The sequence below is a fragment of the Neopsephotus bourkii genome, unplaced genomic scaffold, assembly GCF_033783945.1.
Source record: "Neopsephotus bourkii isolate Nb327-2 ecotype Australia unplaced genomic scaffold, CSIRO-AGI_Nbou_v1 NB_107, whole genome shotgun sequence".
Lineage (NCBI taxonomy): Eukaryota > Metazoa > Chordata > Aves > Psittaciformes > Psittacidae > Neopsephotus > Neopsephotus bourkii.
The window spans coordinates 3,056,301-3,066,954 of NW_026900624.1; the positions used below are offsets into that span (position 1 = coordinate 3,056,301).

General features: G+C 43.5%; 1 long non-coding RNA gene across 1 annotated transcript; it reads right to left on the reverse strand.

Moving 5' to 3' along the window:
* Positions 1-8,998: 8,998 nt before the first annotated feature.
* On the reverse strand, positions 8,999-10,460 carry LOC133214776 (uncharacterized). The gene is made up of 2 exons (XR_009726229.1): positions 9,921-10,460; positions 8,999-9,253 (listed from the first exon to the last, which is right to left on the reverse strand). It is a non-coding gene; the product is annotated as an uncharacterized LOC133214776 (long non-coding RNA).
* Positions 10,461-10,654: the final 194 nt, after the last annotated feature.

Here is a 10,654-nt window from a genome sequence, read left to right on the forward strand (position 1 = left end):
TGAACAATTATGCCTCTATTTTCTCAATCAGTTGCTGGTACCTAGTTCTGAACTTAAACATTTCTGTGCCTGAGCTCCCAAGCTGTAAAGTGAGGGTGTAGAAGAGAACTGTAATAATGTCTCCTATTCCTGCAGGGTGTTATGTGAGTACTTTCATGTCTGTGGGACAGTGACAAACAAAACTGATGAGCATCATCAAAATGCCACATGGAAATTATTAACTACTCTGTGAGGAATTAGGAGTACATGAAGTAAATACTGTCCCAGTCACACACTGACTAAAAAGACTAAAAAAATCCAAATTACTACCTGCCTACTCACTGGTTGAGACAGAGGTTCTGAGCTAAAAATAGGCCTTAATTACAAGATCATGTATGCATAGGCACAAGAGACACTATAAGTTGCACCTTCATAGCAGCATTTGCTAATGAGTGCTCAGCTCTAGTAACTGAAGTATTTGTCTGCATTTTTTTCTCTATAATATGCTATTGTATCCTCTAAATAGTGACTATACAAGGCCCTGTTACTGCTGCCTGTCTCTGGCTGCACATCAGCTATGCTCTGTGTAACGCTGGGGTTTGTTTTCTGCCTACCAGCTCTGTTTCAAGTAGGGTATTTTCCATTTTGTATGCAATTGCCAGTAAGAAAGTCCTAGAGAATTCCATGCGTGCCTCTGCACTCCCTCCAGATAGCAGCTCCTTTTTATGTTAGTGAAGTTATTTTGAGGCTCATTTTGTGCAAATACCTTTGAGGGCAAAAGGTGCTCCTGAACCAGGAACCTAATTTGGGTAGTGTGTGGGCTCAGAGTGCCTTGCTTTTTTCCCCCTGGCTAGGTTGGGGTTTGCAGATCCAGTCAGTTTCACAGAAACTATTCTCGGTTTAGTGTTTTATTCAGCAGCATCACATTTATACAGACACTTTTCAGAGCAGAACAAGGAGTTCCCTCTCCTTTTGATTTCTCTGGGCTTCCAGTCCCTCAGTGGAGTAGGACAAAGGGAGGGTGTTGGTCGAGAGCCTGTCCAGCAGCACACTTATTTACCAAGAGCCTTGCCTGTGGGAGGAGTCCTGCCCACCAGACTGGAACCCGTTCAGGCTCCAGAGCAAATGCTCCTTAAACTGGCTTTCACTACAGCCAAGCCTGTGCAATCATTGCCAACATCAGCAAAAGGGTGCTTTAAATCCCTGTAGGATTTGGCGACCTTCCTCCAGGCTGGGGGGAAGCACCTCTCCCTCCCTTGGTTATCGTAGATGCCGTCATCCTCCTCTCAAGATGCCAGAGGTACTGCAGGGGACCCCCTGCTTTAAAATAGCCAAGCATCCCCTAGCAGAGGAACAATACTGCTGCATCATGTCCTGCAGAGTCTGCACCCGCACCTCCAGGCTGCGAGCCCCATCCACCCAGCCAGGCTGCCTCTGGCTAGAGGCAGAAGCTGTTTCATTTCACAAGGAATTAAATCAGACAGGAATTAACCCTGTTTCCCACTTCACTCCTCATCTGTAGCCACTTTGACTGGCCAAGTGCTGTGATGGGATGCAGCTGGGCACTGACAGTCCTAACACAATCTGGGGCTCCCACCAGCCTTTCCCCTTCCCTGCCCACAGCATCCTGCTACCAGTTGGATTAGGCAGTGCTGGCTCCCCTCCTGCTGCCCACCCATGCCTCTGTGCCTCTTCCAACTTCACCCTCTTTTCCACCTTTACCCTGCTGCTTTGTAGCTACATTCAAGAGAGACACATATTCCTGTAAAGCATTACTCACTCTTTCCCCCAGGCAGATGCTCTCACTGGGAACAGTCTGACACGGCAGGGTAAGCTTCCCCTATAGAGAGGCAGGGAGATGGGGATTCCCTTCCCATTTCCTCCCTTTGTAGTCAAAGTTTAAACCATTGTTTTAAATCAGTGGAATAACTTGGTAAAACAGATCTGGCAGGGTGGGGAGCCTAGTTTGGAAAAGAAGAAAAAGGCAATGACTTTTGCTTATGATACACTGGCTGCTATTCAGTCATGAGTACACAAAGGGCTTTTCTTCCTGAGCCATTAACTAAATGAATCAGCAGAGAGCATGCCTCCAGATGCGCTGTTCTTCAGTGTTTCTGGAATCACATCTTAGCTGTACTCCGCAGGCTGGGAGGGCATGTACTCCTCTGCCACTGCAGGAGCATGGCAAAAACAGGAAGGTGCTTTTTCCAAATGCTGTAAAAATAAACCATGACTCTTCTGCAGGGAACAGCAAACAGAAAATTATGGGAAATATCTTCGGCCTTTGTTGCTGCAAGCAGTGCGAGTGTAAACAACCCAGCTGCAGGAACCGGCTGCCAGCGTGTGTGGGATGGGGAGCAGCAGCCTGCAGCCTCCCTGCACACAGCCATACAGCCCTGAAGCTGCAGCACTGGCTGTGCACGTCCCCAGATCTCATAGAGTATTGAAAGGGTGTGATGAGAGGACAACAGGCCTGGCAGGTGGAGCTGTGGGTGCTGGGATGCAGCTCCTTGTGGCAGCCTCACCAGCTCCCCAGGGATGAGCTCCAACCAGCCCACCACCCCTACACTGGAGCACAGAGCCTGGATGCTGTGGGCATCCTCTCAATAGCAGTCTCCAAGTAACCTTTATTTTGGCTCATTCTTCCCTAAAAAGGCTCAAATTAAGTAAGTGGCCAGAGGCTGTTGGCTTACCAGAAGGGCTTCTGTGGCATCAACATGGTCTCAGTCAGACTGAAGTCCTCAGTGAGATGCAAAAATGAGCTCAGAGGGTGGGTGTGTGATATCACAGCATGCTGATCCCAGCAAGAAAATACAAAGGAGAGATTAAAAAAGATGGCTGGCAGCCTCCCAGGCTCAACTCATGTTTTTGCCAGCACAGACTGCTGCAGGACCACCAGGTAGCCTGAAGCCCCCAGGTCACTCATGGAATGAAAACTGCAGGGGCATGGCTGTAGGAGATGGCAGGCAGCAGCACCAGCAAGATTGCATGGACACAAACACATCTGTAATGAGCCAGAGCTATTTGTGGCCTCAGCATTCCCACCACTGCCTGAACACAATCACATCATGCCTTCGCACATCTGTTTCTCCCCCTCTTTCTTATTTTGTCTCCCCTTGATGCTCTCTTTTTTTCTCTGACCATCTCCCAGCAGTTTCTGCACTCCTCAGTGCCTACAGGAGTTCAAAACAAGAGGCTCTGGCCAGTCATCACTGATCACAATGTTTTGATTTACAACACCTGGAGCTGCATGTGGCACAAGGAAGAGCCTGGGCACAAATAAACCATGACTCTGGGTGCCCAGCCCTTGCCTGAACCTCCAGGCAGGCAGGTGGGACTTCATATAAAAAGCCTCCACCCAACTTTCCCAAGCAACTTGGCCAAGGGGAAGCAGCTGTGTGATCTCCCTGTTCAAAGTAAGGGAGAAAGACAAGGATGGACTTACCTTCCCACAAACTATGTGGGTGCTTGTTCCTTAGCCCATCTGTTGGAGCAAGGAGTGCTGGAAGAGCTGGGCTCCCTCTCTGTCCCACGACCAGAGGAAGAGGTGGACTTCAGAGGTACTTTGCAGGTAAAACAGGGCTCCAGCTCTTTCTCTGTTTTCACACTTCGTTCATAATTCCTGAAAAGAAACCAAGGGAGGAATTTCACCCCCTTGTTCTAGGTGCTGTAAAAACATGTAGTAAGCACAAGGGCACAGGAAGTGTTCCAGGAGGATGGCTTATATGCCTGTATAACTGGAGCCTTTAAGCTCCTGGCTATTTACAGCTGCCTTGCCATAAAATCAAGCACTTTCCCACAGTTCATTTCTTTAGCAGGCTGCTGTCAGAACCCTGGTCTCTGTGAAGCTGTTGGCTTAAGGTTTAAGATTTACCAATCCTTGTCTGATGGGACCATTCCAATGTGGGCACATGAGACATTTAAGAAGACTGAGCGATGTGTCCTGGATTCCCCCAGTGTTGGAATCGATGATTTTTCCTGTGCAGCCTCATCGAGCAGCTTTATTATTGGTTCTGAAGGTATGATTATCATTACACCAAATGAGGTTTCACAGGTGTTTCCATGCTCATCAGCATTTAGCTATGAAGATGGATGGCACTGTCAGTCAGATAATAGATTTGGGTTTGTGTTTTTTGGGTTTTTAAATTATTGTTCTTGTGCTTAGTACAGCTACAGAAGAAAAAAAACCCATCATTTACCATTCAGCAATAGATTATTTTCTCATACTATTTGTAGCAATCTTTATAATATGCAATGCAAATAATACCTCAGGAATTTCAACTGCTATACTGAATAAATGTTGATATTTTCTAAATGTTGGTAGCTTTACAGAAACTAAAAAGCCTGTAAGAAAGTATTTCTCTTTTTGACTAAAACCAAAGAGTTTGTTCATGAGATTTTATTTTTTCACCACATAAAACAGGACTTGTTTGTAGAAAATAATGTCTCCTTGCTGGCTAAGGCACACAGGAGAAGGTTAATATACCAAATTTACCCATTTATACGTCAGGTATTTAGAAGTAGCAGTAGATAAGAAGACAGGGTAAGAAAGTTGTGGCTGTTCAGTCTGGAGAAGACAAGCTGCATGGAGACCTCACAGCAGCCTTCCAGTATCTGAATAATGCTGGAGAGTGACTCTTCGTCAGGAACTGCAGTGGTAGGACAAAAGGTAATGGGTGTAAACTTAAACAGGGGAAGTTCAGGTTAGATATAAGGAAGAAGTTCTTACCTGTGAAGGTGGTGAAGCACTGGAACAGGTTGCTGATGCAAGTGGTGAATGCTCCATCCCTGGCAGTGTTCAAGGCCAGGTTGTACAGAGCCTTGGGCGACATGCTCTAGGGTGAGGCGTCCCTGCTGTTGATAGGGGGGTTGGAACCAGATGGTCTTAAGGTCCTTTCCAACCCAAACCAGTATATGATTCTATGAAGGTTAACAAATTAATTATTACGTCAAAATTTTAATAACAATTTAAATTACTTTTTTAAAATAACAATTTTAATTATGTTAGAATATACCATACAGAGTACAGATATGCATATGAGCATGTATGTGTGTGTACTGCTCAGCTGAACAGCTGTGCTTTGGTAAGAGGACAAAACCTTACAGTGGCTTTTCTTCCGTGGAAGTGTGCGTGCAACAATATCCTCACTCTTGTTTCCAGTCTTACAACAATGGTACTGAGTTAGTCTGACACAAATACACACATCCATGATTTGTCTTTCCACCTTGTAAACCTCTTTGTTAATTAGGAAAAGCCACAGCAGTATTCAGTAACACACACAGAGCCATATCCATTTGCACCAAGTCTGACTCCCTTCAAAATTCTGACTCCTTGGCTTGGTACTTCCAGTTAAAATTACAATAGGGAGGCAAAACAGTTCTTCACTTTGAAAGAGGAGATGCCAGAGTCAGAAATCCATGGCACTTTGAATTTTGATCCTGCCACCCTAAGGAAGTGAGCCTTCTCGAGATTTCACCTGCAAAGGAAATAGCTCATAGGAGCACACAGGGGCCTCAACCCAAGGTGTCTGTGCAACATGTATGTAATTCCACTAAAATTAAGTTGCACAAGGAGACTAAGGACTGGTGCGATTCCAAAGTACTAGTGCAGTGTGTATTGCAGGTGTAATAGAAAGGCTCACACAACTCTGCAAGCCTCTTCACCTTGGTGGGAGACCTGGCACATGTCAAGGGCTGTCACTGCTTCTGCCAGTGTCAGCACCAGGGAAAAAAAGTGATCTGCATACATCTGGAGTAGATTAACCTTGATTTAGCTACATCAAACTCAGTGGACCCACCGAAAGGATTAATCGAGCCCTCTGTGTACTCTCGGGTACCCACCCTTCAGCTGTTAAAAGTGGTAGGAAAGAAATCTCAGTTCAAAACTTCAAGCCTGACTGAACTTGGCAAGTTTAAGGTACAAGCGTGGAAACCAATCAGACCATTCCACTCAAACTGTTCCCAGAGAAGCCTACATTTTATCCAAAACTTGAACACAAAAGATTTTCCATTTCAAAAATCTGTCTGTGCTCATTCAATCTCCAAGCTTCCTAAGATTGTATCACATAGCCCTTAGTGACCCTGAATGTCCAAATGACACGGCAATGTCTTGGGCAGAATAAGCAAGCTGGCTGAATGGCTCTGCCACCAGACAACAACGAAAAGGCGTATTTCTTAAAGTTTCTCAAAAAACACCCTAAATTAGCTTTTTTCTTTAAGAGGAGGGTCAGGAAGGGGTGGACAAGCTGGCATTCTGTTGTTGAGTTTGCCCTCTTCATCTCTTGGAAAGATTAGGTTTGGACCCAGGTAAGATTCTTTGCCAGCCTGAGCTATGAAGAGTTCTGCTGTCAGCACCACTAACAGTTTTCAGAGTGCACTTGTAATTGCAATGAAAACTCCTATTCACACCTCTTGGGAATATTGGTTTAGGCTGTTCAGCTGTGGGTGAGTGAAACAAGTGTGAATTAATGCACATTCCCCACTGATCCTCAGCTTGTTACAGACAAGAACAAACTTCTGCTCTAGGAAATGGAAATTCCAGAATCTCTACACAAATCTGTGTATTAGTGAAATAAATCTGTTCCTCACTATGCTACTTAGTCTTCAGCCACTGTCAGAGTTTTACAAGACATGGGAGAAAGAAAAAGAAGAGGAGCAGCAGGATTCAGCTCCTGCCAGACACTATGAATACACTATGGAGAAACTGAAACAAAAGACCTGGTAACGCTTAATTTCACAAGGTACAAAAGGGGCACCCAGATCACTGTACATATAAAAATCATAGAATCACAGAACGGTCTGGGTTGGAAGGGACCTCAAATATCATCCATTTCTAACCCCCTGCCATACAGTTTTTACTTAATTAACAACAGCCCTCAGTGGGAACTGCTCCCAAAAAGGAGCTGGCAGAAGCATGCTCCACATGGAGCTACTCTTGCTGACAAAGCCTGCCAGCTGCAGTCCATAGGGTTTGGGAAGCCTTAAACATCTTCACAGTGTGGGTCACAACTCCCAAACCAAATGCAAAACAAGACCATCTAACCATCTAGGTGAGCTAGCCTTATAGACCACCTAACCTAGTCATTATGGTGACTCACATAACTGTTTACATGGAAAGGTATTAGAAGGCCATGGCGGCTTATCGGGTGGTTTAAGGCATTACACTGGGAAAAAGAAGAGCCACGAAGGCATCCCAACCTCTTGTAGTCCCTTCAGTGTTACTCTGCCACGGCTGCAATGATGGCAGGACCCAGCTCTGTGCACACCTCGCAGCACATAGCTGAGGATGCACTTATCTGCCAGTTTCCTAATACTGCCACTAGCAAATGACCATAAACTTCTTTGATATACTACTTTATTTAAGAAATCCTATAAAGTCTGATTCTAATTTATGGTAGTAGAGAAGATGGTGCTTGCTTTCTTAAAATAAAAGTATCACTTATGGAAACAAAGTCAGCTTCTGTGGCAAAAGATCACTATTTTTTATTGACAATAAACAAGGACTGTCTTTTCAGTCCAAGCAAGGTGTTGAGAAGTCACCAATCAAATGCTATTCTTTTCAGTAAAGAAAGGACTGTATAAAATTCATTTCAAATTATGATTTTTTTTTTTCCAGCACATAGTATGAGGAAAACAAAATATTTTTCTTTCTTTAAGTAACACTCACATATTATCCCACTTGTTATTTGGTAATTAAATCACTGTAAATTACTATATCTTAACCTCTGGTCTGTCAAATATCAGGAGAGAACCCCAAAGCTAAGCAGCAGTGTAGGGCACTGCTGGTGCTGAGTACTTGGGGCCATCCCCCAGAACCTGGCCTTCTCAGCCCTGCTGGAAGGTGCAGAAGGAAGTGAAGCTCGGTGCAGGAAAACCATTCAGGCCTTGCGTGCCTCCAAAAGACAGCAGAAAGATGCTGGGTTAAGCACAAATTATCAAAGGAAACATACCCCCAGCTTGCTACAACACAATGGTCTTTCCTCACAAGGACACAGTGAAAGCCTGACGTACTGTTTTAGGTACTCATATATCCCACACATTTGGGCGGTTAAAGTTCATTTGGAAATCACAGTTCCTGCAGACTACAGCCATATGTTTATGTACCAGAGTAAACAATCTCTTCACTTGAGTCCTTGGCTACTGCTGATGATGACTGATTTCAGAGACATGTTGTATCCGTTTCCCAGGATGACAGCCCCAGGTAAAGCAAAAGCTGAGACTATCAAGCCAAGATTACTTGCTCTACTGCACTACTCCTGCTGACACTGCAGTGTGATATTCCCACAGTAAGATTTGAGGAATGCATGAAAAAAACCCACACTTATAAAATATCCCATCAGATTAAACTGTAAAACAGCCAACAGGATGCAGACATAAATGCAAGGCATACCCACTTAACTCAAAGACAGTAGAGAGCTTAACTGCTTTTGAGATAACTAAGCCATCTCAGCCATACCAGTTGGATTAGTTCACAGATGATGACCAAGTAACTTAAGAAAGCAGTACCCACCAAGTACTTCGGCTATCAACTAATTCAAAACAAAAATTTAACACAATCCTCAGACATTCAAACCCATGTACAATTCAAATGGGATGCTAAACCAGTTCATAACTGAGAGAGATCTGGTTACACTGCCAGCATTTATAATTCCAGTTTTGCTGCCATTTATTGTTATAGTTTTATATTAAATATTTTTAAAGGAAAGTAATTGAAGGCTAGCAAACACCAAACCAGTGCTGGGCTTTCAATGATACTTCTTTCACTGTTTGGAGTCCCTAAGATTAGGTGTAGTTGCTGGAGCTCCTCTCCCTGTTTTGCAAATGCCTTATTCTTCTGGGGCTGTCTTCCCACGTATTCCAGGATACCAGTCATACTGTCTGACTCTCGCATGATCTGGAATTTCCACCTACTCATGGGACTGTGGTGCCTGTATCAGCTTTTTTTTTTTTTTTTGTCTGTGTGCTCCTCAAGATTAGAATTCATTCATTAAGAATAAAGTCAGGAGGTTTGCAAAAAAAACACAGGCCAGAAGCCTTTATTGGCTGAAATTTCCCTGCTTCTTTCCTCAGCAAGAAAATAATCATGGCAACAAGAAAAAAAATCAAATACAACCCCAAAAAAGAAACAAAATATTGCTTCTGTTGCAAATATTATTCTTGTCTCTTGTTTTCGGTCTCTTATTTTGCAGAGTTTAAAAAATGGCAACGTTTCCTCTTCCTTTGCTTTTTCCCCCCCCTCAGAGTGGAGCATCAGTCATTAGCTTCTTCTTAATTTCTGAAGAAAAAACAAGCAGATGCATAAGAAAATGTGATTTCACATGACACAGAATACCTTAAATTTGAACAAAGCTTTATATTTCAAAGTTAGACAAACAAAGAATATTTAAGGTGTATGACACCTTTCAATTAATCCAGAGTAAGGTAATTCTGTTTCCAAAATTGCAAATGGCAATCCAAACACAAAGTCTTCCTTTCCCTTTCCTCTTCTTACTCAGAAGTTCTACCTTGTCTATGCTTATGAAAATCTTAGAAATAACTGGTCCTGTATATTCATTCAGCTCACAACAGATAATATCTGACAGAGGACAAAACTTTGCCATCTATATAGGTTGGACAGAGCCTTGGGTGACATGGTCTAGTGTGAAGCATCCCTGCCCATGGAAGGGGGGGTGGAACGAGATGATCTTAAGGTCTTTTCCAACCCAAACCATTCTGTGATTCTGTCAGTCTATATTACTGACCTATAAGTCCCCGATTCTAAAACTAGATAAATCTAAGAACTAGGTATAGGATAATAGGATCTGTCTTGGACAGAAACCCAAGAAAAAGTTCCATTCCCATTCATGCCATAGTTTCAATCCTGTATTCAGAGGAGCTACTGCTGTCTTAGAACTCTCTTTATCCCCTACTTCTCAAAAAAAATCAGCTGGCCTTTTAGTTACCAACAATAGTCTCTTCTTTCTTGCTGCTACTCTCTACTTCCTCTCTTTCAGGAAGAGATGTCATCTCTGGCTCTTGCTGGTGATTCTGATAGGAACTCTGGTCTGGTGGTGTCCCTCCCTTTTGTTTTTCAGCATGTGGCACGGATCCCAGTGTTGTTCCATTGGGCACTTGAAAACGGGAGGAGGAGGGTAGGCAAGGTGCCTGAGCATAGGAAGTCTCAGTGAAGTACTTTTCTCCTGCTGTGCTAGAAAATGGCACTCGTGAGCACACCTGATTTGAGAATGGAGCTCCCTGCATGTAGAAATCATTCCAGGGGACAGCGGGATAGGCAGGGATGCCTGCTGAGGAAAAAGCAGCAAAGGACAGAATAATGAAAATAAGGAAAGGAGGACTAAAACCATGTATATAAAAATATGTATGTATGTTGGGCTTAAGAGAGCACATTCAATGCAAATATGGTTTTGCAGATATCACACACATGAAGGTAGACTTTGTTGTATACATCACAGCGTATTTATCCAAAACATGGTTATTAAAAGGAAAAACTTTGGAAGTTCATAGTGTTGTTATAATCTAAAAAAACAACAAACAAACAAAAAACACACAAAAAAAACCCCACCCCAAACCAGAAAACAACACCCAACCATGTCACTTCAGCATATATCCTGAGTGTATGCAATAATATTAGAGACACACACCCCAATTGTCTTTCCTCCACTCCTATCTTCCAAGT